Source organism: Tachypleus tridentatus, chromosome 1, assembly GCF_004210375.1.
Source record: "Tachypleus tridentatus isolate NWPU-2018 chromosome 1, ASM421037v1, whole genome shotgun sequence".
NCBI lineage: Eukaryota > Metazoa > Arthropoda > Merostomata > Xiphosura > Limulidae > Tachypleus > Tachypleus tridentatus.
This window is the reverse complement of record NC_134825.1, coordinates 146,006,461-146,017,376: the sequence shown is the minus strand read 5'-3', so window position 1 is coordinate 146,017,376 and position 10,916 is coordinate 146,006,461. Positions and strand designations below refer to the sequence as shown.

General features: G+C 32.6%; 1 protein-coding gene across 3 annotated transcripts in view; it reads left to right on the top strand.

Annotated features, from left to right (window-relative positions):
• The first annotated feature begins 6,002 nt into the window (after positions 1 to 6,002).
• The window catches only part of LOC143226210 (voltage-gated hydrogen channel 1-like), a 47,681-nt gene continuing 42,767 nt past the window's right edge, over positions 6,003 to 10,916 (top strand). The window contains exons 1-2 of one of the 3 annotated variants that reach the window (XM_076456909.1): positions 6,009 to 6,204; positions 6,390 to 6,529. The gene's annotated coding sequence lies outside the window, so the exon portion shown is untranslated. Of the gene's footprint in view, positions 6,205 to 6,389; positions 6,530 to 10,916 lie in introns of all 3 variants that reach the window. The other 2 variants (XM_076456940.1, XM_076456900.1) reach the window with 2 other exon arrangements.

Genomic DNA, 10,916 nt, shown 5'->3' with positions numbered 1-10,916 from the left:
AGTGAGCACAACAAACCAAACCCTGTGAAATGTAACAAAGAAAAGAGATTTGTAGGGGAAAAATAAAAGTTGTACACGTCCATAGTTTAAAGTGTTATAGATATTAAACACTATAATGATTAACGCTTATCAAAAAATTAAGATGTTGTTAAACAGAAAGAAAACAGAAAAAAGTGAAAGAATAAAGATTTAGATATTAATGGCGAAATAGAGTTACATGGAAAGTATATCAAGCCAAGAGATAACATTTACATTTTACAAATGATGATGATATCTTTATAATGATGATGTCTACTGTGAAGGGAGAAACTTGTAAAATACAGGGACTGAAAGTACATACACTAAATATTGTTCAGAAGTAGACCCATGAGTTAATTAATCTTTTACTAAAAGTATACAACACTAAATATAGTGCATCAATTTTAGATAGGTATAAACACAACAAAGGATTGAACAATATGGAAAGAAGTGTTTTTTGGCACTGTTAAATCAGACTGTTTACAGGAATTAAATAAGAAAGAACGTAAACACACAGATATCAACACCAAAGAACAACAACATGAATTCTCTAAATCATGCAACGGCCCGGCATGGCCAGGTGTGTAAGGCACTCGACTCGTAATCCCAGGGTCGTGGGTTCGAATTTCCATCACATCAAACATGCTCGCTCTTTCAGCACTGGAGGCGTTATAATATGACGATCAATCCTACTATTCGTTGATGAAAAAGTAGTGCAAAAGTTGGCGGTGGGTGGTGATAACTAGCTGCCTTCTCTCTAGTCTTACACTGTTAAATTAGGGAGGGCTAGCGCAGATAGCTCTCGTGAAACTTTGCGCGAAATTCAAAACAAAAAACAAACAAATCAGGCATCAAATGCATCAGTATCATTAATAAGCTTGTTTGTTTTTGAATTTCGCACAAAGCTACTCGAGGGCTATCTGTGCTAGCCGTCCCTAATTTAGCAGTGTAAGACTAGAGGGAAGGCAGCTAGTCATCACCACCCACCGCCAACTCTTGGGCTACTTTTTTACCAACGAATAGTGGGATTGACCGTCACATTATACACCCCCACGGCTGAGAGGGCGAGCATGTTTAGCGCGACGCGGGCGCGAACCCGCGACCCTCGGATTACGAGTCGCACGCCTTACGCGCTCGGACATGCCAGGCCTAATATGTATAACAATGATTTCTACTACTTATAATATTACAAAATTTATATGTATTTGTGTGTTGTAATTGTTAAGCCTAATTTATTCTCTGAAGCAGGGAAGAAGACAAATAAGTTTTGCATATTTTGATGATTAATTATAGAAAAAAAAAAAAAGAGTCATAATACTCGACTTGCACACATAAAACCGATGACCTTGCTTTCTGCTAAGTTATATGTGGGTTTAAAACTTATTTATGTTCGCAGTAACGACTTGATCAACAGACTTCACCAGATTCCGTAAAATTACAAATTTCCTTTTCAAGCCAATTACAAGTAGCTGTCAGATTACGTAGTTTGTTTGGTATGTGCTATTTCTGCTGGTTATAAACGTACACTTAAATAGTTGGGAGTAGACAAGAGGTTTCAAAAGAATGAAGTCTATCTACCCTGGTAGGTTTGCAAAATATATTGTTATATCAGAAATCCCAATGGTAGGAAGCCCTTATTTTATGTTCTAACTTATAAATGTCTGAAAGTTTGGTTTCTAATTCACAATTCATTATAGATGTTGTATGGCAGGCGTAATGAAATATATATACTAATAAATGAGACAAAGAAACATCCCACATAACAAAAAAGCATATTTAGCATGTTCTACTTTTTCGAATTTAGAAACTAAAGCATATGTAATATTAAAATTTGAATCATAATCTACATTACAATGCTAATTTTATTGACATGCAATCTTAATATGATTTCAGTGGCGTATATGTCAATATCTGTGTGCGTAACAAACACTACAGAAAAGTCTTTAAATATCAAAATAATCATATTGATGCAAAGAAGAAATACTCATTGTTTAGAAACTTTTCTGTATTCTTAGGGTACGGTTTAAGCTTGTAAGAAAAGGATACAAAAGAAACGTTGTGCTCAAATATTTCAATGCCAGAAGAGGTGATTAGGAAATGTAGCGCCGTCTATTGAATGCCACCACAAACATCCATGAAAACTTGCTTTCATTCAATGTTCAAAATGCAGACAATTTAAATAATAACTACGACGTGTGTAATAACCATTTATAAACATCACAGCACAATTTTAAGTAAAAGTACTCTCTTCAAAAGAAGAACACGGTTTTCACTACGACTGTGTGTGAGGCTTCGTTCATAACTATTAATGCAATTTTTAAACGCAGTACTTAAAAACCGGAATTCTTTTTTAAAAAGTGCATTTTTTCAATAAACGATACTGCTTTTAATATATAAAAATAGGTTTTATATAAGTAAAATTGATGAAATTTTGAACTTTGCATACTGACTCATTTTGATGCAATAAGTTGCGTATGACTTGCGGAGCACGATTCCAACACGTTTTTCGAACTTCCCCAAAAAAACTTTTTTTTAGAAAATATTCATCTTTTTTTCACAGTTATTTAGAATTGGGTATGAATACTATGATTAGTAATTACTAGCATAATCAGTCGTCCATAAAATGGCGTTTCTGTAAATGATAATATTGTTGTATAATTCTGTTTTATGTTTAAAATCATTTTATAGAATGTCGTCATGTGCGCTCTTTTCCTTTCTGTTGCGAAAGGGTTAAGTTTAATGTTTCTGACTTCACTGGTAATGTTGGATTCGCTGAGAGTGACCTGTTATAACCACGTGATTGATAATTCTAATTTAAACCCAAGAGGACGTTGTAACCTCCAGATACAATTGAATGTCACTGCCTTATGTATATGCACAGTGTGCAAGTTTACAGTCATGACTTCATGATTACAACAGATGTGACCTGAATAGATTTATATAGGAACATAAAAAGTTAAAATAAAATTAATTAATAATTTTCTAATAACTGTATATCTTATGAAAAGTGAGCATGTGCAGAATAAGTAATAAGTTTATGATAATTCTGTTTTAATATAGGAAAGTAGAAAACACATAGCATCTTTATATACTATACTTCTTTCTCCTTACTTCATGCCTGTCCTCAGCCAATAATTATATTCAATTTTAAACTAATAAACTCATTACATAGACGTCACAACCCTTTTAAAACGACAGTTCAGTAATTAATAGCCCTTTAACAATGAGTTACTAACATAAAGAAAAATGCAGCAAATACAACCATTCCAAAACAAAAACAATCAATAACAAGACAAACATGGTAACCACATACCGAAATAATAAAAATAATAAAGGAAAGAAGGAAATTACGAAGGCGATTAACACAAAGTAGAAATCCGGCATTAAAAACACAAATAAATGCAAAAATAAATAAGAAATGAAATACGAAAACTGAGACAAGACAGTTAGGATAACTTCTGTTTAGAACTACATTACAAAACCGACCCAAAACAATTTTGTACACATCTGAAACGATTCAACTATTCTGGAAACTCAATGACTACCCGCCACAAGAAACACACAATAAAACAACATACATTAGCTCTGTAAAAGCAGAGGCAGTTGAAGAATACCTACATAATACATTTAAAAAACATCATGAACCAGATATGAACACATACTTTCATAACAAAGTCAATAACTTCATACAACAGAACAAAACTATGCACACACTTAAGTTCACAGTAAACATGAAAGTCGTATCAATAAAGCCTGATGGAACAGAAAATCTAATTACATACCAGCTCACAACAAATACAACAGAAATGAAAGTTAAACTAGCCATAAAAAACGCAACAAAAAAGGCACAAGGAGAAGGTGGCATACAAGCCGTTCTCCTAAAAAAAGATATTCAGAGATTGTATGAATACCTAACAGCACTATTTAACTTATCGCTTTATTCCGGATACATCCTGGTTTCTTGGAAGTAAGCAATAGTTCCAATGTTCTATAAAGCAGGAAAGCCAGCAAATAAACCAAATAATTACCGTCCGATTAGTTTAACAAGTTGTATAGAAAAAATTATCGAAATAATAATTAGTAATAGACTTTCAAATTACTTAGAAATAACCTCGAGATTACCAGAAATTCAAAACGTTTTTAGAAAATGTAGACAGACCACCTGGTGAAATTAACAGAAACAGTTTTCGATAGTTTTAACAAAAACGAATGCATGGTCGCATGCTTTATCGATATTGAGAAAGCTTTCGGCTCAGTTTGGCATAACGGATTGAGATGCCGCGTGACAGAAATGGATATACCCCAAGAAATTATTTGCTGGCTATCCAACTTTCTGGAACATAGACCCTGCAAAATAAATATAAAGGGAGCTTTCTCAAAATCATTCACACAAGAGACCGGCGTCCCTCAAGGAGGGGTAGTTAACCCTATCTTATTCTTCATGTATATGAGTAACATGCCATTAAAAGACCTAAATTATAGATACGTGTCACAAGTCGCGGACGATGTAGTGGTCTGGAAAAGTGTTCCAATCCCATCAATAGCAGCAGCAAACTTTCGACCAGTATTAAATAATTTGAAAGAACACTGCAAAAAATATCGGATAAAAATAAAAGGCCCCAAGGCCAAGTAATATTATTCACAAGATCCTCCTAAACTGTACATGAACGAAGCACTTTTACAGATATATACTTCAGCAAAATTCCTAGGTTTAACCTACGATTCAAAGCTAACGTGGATTAACCATACAAACAATATACTGATAGGAATCTGGAAGCGCACTAATTATGTAAGAAGTCTAACCGGTAAAAATCAAGAAACTTTACGAGATAGTATAATTAAAATCTACAAAACGTACATAAGATCCATCATAGGATATGCATGCTCAGCTTGGATAAATATTGCAATGAAACACATAAACGAAATACAGATATTACAAAATTCAATTATAACCTCAGCATATAAAAACCCATTGTAGCACATTATCAAAATTCATACACAAATTCGCCAATCTTGAAACTATTTCCGATAGACTCTTGCATAATTATATAAATTACTTCCACAAAAATTGACAAAAATGATTTATTATGTGACCTTGATAGATACTACATACATGATGAAAATAGACCTAAGTACCTCTCTCCCGTCAACGTCTATCTAAGAAATATGAATCGTTAACATCTGTTGTAGAAATTAGATGGTCACTATCTACTAGACTACTAGTCTAAATGCTGATCGTCTTGAACCTATGAATGCTCATTGTACTATTAAGCAAAATGTAATTACATAATTGGGCATACGCCTTGAAAATGGTCAGAGCAAATATTATTCACTCTGACCTCAATGTAGTTACAGCATTAACAACCCACAGTTAACAATTCAAAGTACAGACAGGAAGAAGAGGTCTAAAAGAACCTGGCCTACAAGACCAAAAATCCAACAAGGAGCGAAAGAACGATTTATATAACAAAAAGTGAAACAAACGATTGAAAAAATGTAAAAATAACCCTTTAAGGCCATAATCAAAATATTAGTTGGTACACAACAAATTTATTTTAATGCAGAATTACTAACACAAAGTGAAAACCTTCAACATTTTTTGTCACGAACACAGTTTATCGGTTTTTACGATCGTTTCTGTGTTTATTCACCGCAACTTCGCATGAAGATTTGTTAGATCCATTCAAATTTGCTATTTCTGATTTTTGTTGTGCCTTTTTTATGGGCGATTTTTCAATAACATGTGAGGAAAGCAACTATTATATTCCAAGATAACATTTCATTAATTATGAATTTCCATAACTTCTCTTCGAGGGACAGATACTCTAGCTAGTAATTAAATAATTTACATAGTGTAATACTTTCAACAATAAGAACTTTACTTGCCGAATAAACATTAATCCAAATCCAACTTGAATAATAACGGATCAGGCAAGAAGTGAACAGATTATTATAAACATAGGGACTCTTGAGATGATTACTGATCAAAGCCACCATCCTCTTGATGCTAGCGCCATTATGCGTTCTAGTTCCTTATGCCTATAATAAGGCTTTATTGATAATTTTTATGTATCCTGCTCGTGAGAGGAGGGGCGTCAAATAATATAACTTTCAGCGCTTAATTTATGGTGTAAACAATTGTAATGAATATGATTTGATTATCTTTTGAAGTTATCGGAAATTAAGGTAATATCTAAACATAAATATATGTCACTATAAAATTTAGTGAAGATATCTTAGAGCATAGAATAAGCAACAGATTTTTTTTTATATAATTATAAGTTATAATGTTGTATAAAGGATTGGATTGATATTGTTACAAGTTAAATTAGTCCAACTGCACTTTACATTATAACTTCAATAAGTTCTAGTGGAAGTAAGAAGTTGACTCTACAGTGACACCTCGCATGTTTTCACGTATCCCTATTGTAATTTTAATACTAACAGTAGTATTACTAGGCTACAAGGGACTGGAAATTACACTTCTGTTACTGCTAGGACTTCTAAGTTGGTGAGCTAAAGCATAGAATAAAACTGCTATTGAGTTTCAGTCTTAAGCTATATATTTTACTTTTAGCCTTTTAATACCTAAAATCTCGGCTTCTATTACAGTTCATCATAAAATGGAATGCTGCACCATCTTTTACTTGTGAATAAATAGGCAGATAAGTGTTTTAATAAAATGTATAACATCTAGTTACCTTGTAACTACTCATATTACTTAATGCAGAGCACATCTGGAACTATAGTATAGTACTATAGGTACAGATATTTAAACAAGTTTCGAATTTTACCTTTTAAAAAATGTGGTCATCTTGAATTAATAATAACATCGGTTCATTTTCTTTATTTAAGATACTTAGAATTATAAGAATATAAAATGAGGATTTATACAAATATATTTATTTATAAAATGTTTTTTGCATTGAGTTTGCAAAATAAAAAACATTTTACTGTTTATTTCACTCTCATTTCATTTCTAAAACCTGTTTAGGAAAAAATCATCAAAGAAATGTCAATACTGTTATATCATATATAAAAGTTTAATGAGTAATATTACAAAAAAAAAATCATATAGTAAGCGTCTCTCAAATTAACACGAGAAACAATTGCACACTAAAGATTTGTAAAAACATTTTCTGGCCTTGGCATTTTCTTACTACCAAATGATTTCTTGTCAGCAGCATTCTTTAAAGGACCATTCTCCATTCTTACATTTAGCACACTTGTAACATGATTAAAGTAATTATTGGTGTCAATTTTGACAGTTTCAGCCAGCTGTTTCTCATAAGATCTTTTGGATTTCCTACTTCCTTTTTTTTTTATTCAGAGCCTTGTGTGACTATAAACTTTTAAATCTTCCATTATATCTGTCAGTTCAAACTGCTTAAACTTTTATTTTCTTTTTCCTCTGTTTAGGAAGCATGTTTATCTTGAATTGAAACAGACTATTTTCAAATACTTCCCTAACATGTTCTACTCCACCTTTTAATTTTTTTTTTCCCCAATATACTAGTGATAAATGTTGCCTTGCAACCTCAAGAGTGACCCTCTGAAAATTAGAAATTTCATTTTGTTTCCTTTCAACATGCAGCAAAGCGTAATTGTTCCATGTACAGTCCTTCACAAATATCCTTCTACTTCAGTTTTTGCAACTATATCCTTATTGATGATTAACAGTCAATCTAAAGCAGTATCTGCCTTGGTTGGCTCTGTAATAATTTGGTCCAGAAGACCATCCTAAATCAATTTATTAAATAAATCCTTTTCCCTTACCATTTGTTTCCACATGTCTGAAATAGTCTCTCATAATGATTGCCTTAATATTATTATTATTAGTAGTAGTAGTAGTTGTAATGGTGGCAATACTGATTACGTTGTACAATTTTTCATTTGCCCCTTCTGTCTGATTGAGTGGCCCATAACAACTAACAACTAAAAACTCTTCTGTTGAAACTCCTGATTGTAACCAATGCATATTCAACCTCTTAACCAACAGTTTTTATGCCTTTAGTCCCAACAGACTGTAGTTTGTTTCTTGTAAAGAACCACCTGCTACTCTCTCAAAAAGTATTACTGTAAAATAACATGAGCCGGGATTCCAAAATGATTCCTATTATTAACAATCTCTGAATCTAACCAAATTTCAGTAGTTTTCTATGTCATAGTTTTCCAATTCAACTAGATCCCTGGACCTCATTTTTTATTCCTTATACTCATAGCATTACAGTAATAGTAACTAATTTGATGACAAGAAACCTAATTTTTTTGAAAAGTAAAAATTTGGAGATGCCTTGAATGGAAATTGAAGAAAACTTTATAAATGTACAATGTTTTGACAAGATTTTGTCTTCATCATATACAAGATACACTGATACAGTATTATGTTTACAATATGGATCAAAGAGATCACATGCTTTTCAATTGCTTAATGGCTTAGTAAAGGAATCCCAATACCCTGGTGTATGTTTTTTCAATTAAGGTAGCTTCCTGTTTGTTTGTTGGTGTATGGTTTTTGTTCAAAATTATTGTGTTTTGTATAGATGTACTGTGGTTTTTTTTAGTTTTGATGGTAGTAAACATGGGAAAGCTTATATTGTTAGATGAATCTGGTTTCCATTTCTTTTATGGTTTCTCCAATGCAGGAGCTTGGATGGTTAATGCTTGTTATTTTATAAATGATGTTAGTATTGTATGACTCAACATAATTTTTATCTGGTAATGATTTTAGTTTAGGGCCATGTTTTTGGAGTGAAGTTGAAATCATCAAGATGTTTATATTTAATGACAAAGTTTAACTGATTTCAGGGATAAATAATATTAAACTGCAATGTAATGTTGTATTGTTTGGTGTATCAGTGTTAATTTTGTTTGTGAATTTAAGTTTAAGGTTTCTATTCCTGTGGGTGTGTGGAGATTTATGTAACAAACAGAGAAAGTGATAATTTGCTATTATAGTTTTCAGTTTCTGGGTTGTTTTGGATTTGTATAGTCTTTTTTTTCTTCTTTTTCTGAATATGCTTCTTAGTCGTGTTGTTATAGGGAACTTGCCTGGACCTCTATCCTATTCAGAGGGTATGATTATCCATGTATGTGATGCTTTGTCCTTATGTTCCATTTCCTATGTTCTACCCCTTTTTTTGGTAGAGCATCATATATCAACCCTATATGCAGTAGAAATTCTGTAATTTTGTTTGCTGTAAGTCCTTATATGCACATTGCTCTTTTTTTGTATCTTGTTAAATCATCCTTTGCTTCTTTTAACTGGTTCACTAAGACTTCACAGTTTTTCTAAACAGCTAAAACTGGCTGAAAACTAGATTCCACCCATTGAGTGCTTAAAATTTGGCTAATTTTTAAAAGTTGAATCTCCAGCAACTTCATGTATACTTTTAGTTCTCTAGTATATTTAGGGGATGAATGATACAAGACATAAAATTTATCAATAAATACATTCAATCTGTTGATCTTTGAGACAGATTTTACAGTGTTATTGACCAACAATTTAATCTGTGATTAGCACAGTGCTACACAATTACAGAAGGAAAGTTCTCTTTCATCAGTTTCTTTACTCTTATTCCCCAACATCATGGCTGCACCATCACATGCCACAAAAAGTAAATAACTTTTTGTATAGTCTTCATTCATTCTGTAGTACTGAATACAATCAAGTAAAGAATCAAATGTTCCTTTTACAATCACATTTTCAACTTTGATCAGTTTCAAAAATAACTTTACCAGCACATTTATTCCATTATTTGGAATTCAGATTTGAAGGTATGCTTTCCAGGTAGATTTTTTGCTCAAAGAAATTGACTCATTGATTATTAATGAAATTTTACTTTTCAATTTAGTAACTATATTATTTAGTATTTTTTCATTTCATCACTAACGTGGTTCACAATTGGTGTCAAAATCTCAACTGAGTATGTCAGAACAAAATTATTTATACCTGATGCTCACTTGCATGCACATATTTTTATCTTGGCTGAGAAATTGCTGTGCAAGTAGTGATGTCAGCTGTCTTCATCCACGTGACCTATTTTACTTGAACAAATGTATAGTCCAGATCTGCATACTGGTCAACATGGATTGTTTCCCAGTCTCAAATGGTCTCTGAATTTAGTATTGCAATCATCCAGCCCTACTCTTACCTGCCACTGCCCAGTTGAAGCATGTCAAAGTGAGGCCACTATTGTACGATGTCTGATAGCAGCCACGTTTTGTAGGTATTAAAACCAGGTATCAATGTTCCATATTAATGGTATGTTAACTCTACCTGATGCTTCATACCTCATGCTGCACTGATGATCACCAAAACACATGATCAATCAGACAGTATGTTTTCACACTGCTTTAATCTTTGTCAGTTGTAACATTATTAATTAGGTTCCTCTTTGGTTTTCTTGTGAACAAAAGGTTTGTTCAAAGGGGAAATTCACACATTCATTTACATTACTCTTTCAAGTGTTGTCACCTTTCCCTCCATTTTGCAGTATGAAAAATGGTGTCTGAATGCCATACCAGTGTATAACATTTCAAAAAAAACTCTAGCTTTCTTCCTTTCCCTTCAGGAATTGAGGATGCTGATTTGGCTTTCCATTTCAGTCTGAATTTCTTTAACTCTGTGTTTCTCTCACTTCATGTTTGAGGCAGTCTCACTCTGCTTCTTTGTTTTTGTGGAATGGTGTCTTTGGTACCAGAGCTTTGTTTGGTGTATATATTTTGTTTTGTTTTTAGAACCTTTTTTACCATCAGTCTTTTGTTTCTCTTGGATGTTGCTAATAAATGCTCTCTTCACTGGTTTCAGACTGTCAATACACATAACTACAGAAATACCCAGTCTTGTTGACATGATGGCTCATTTGATTCCACATTACTCTAGACATCTGTCTTCT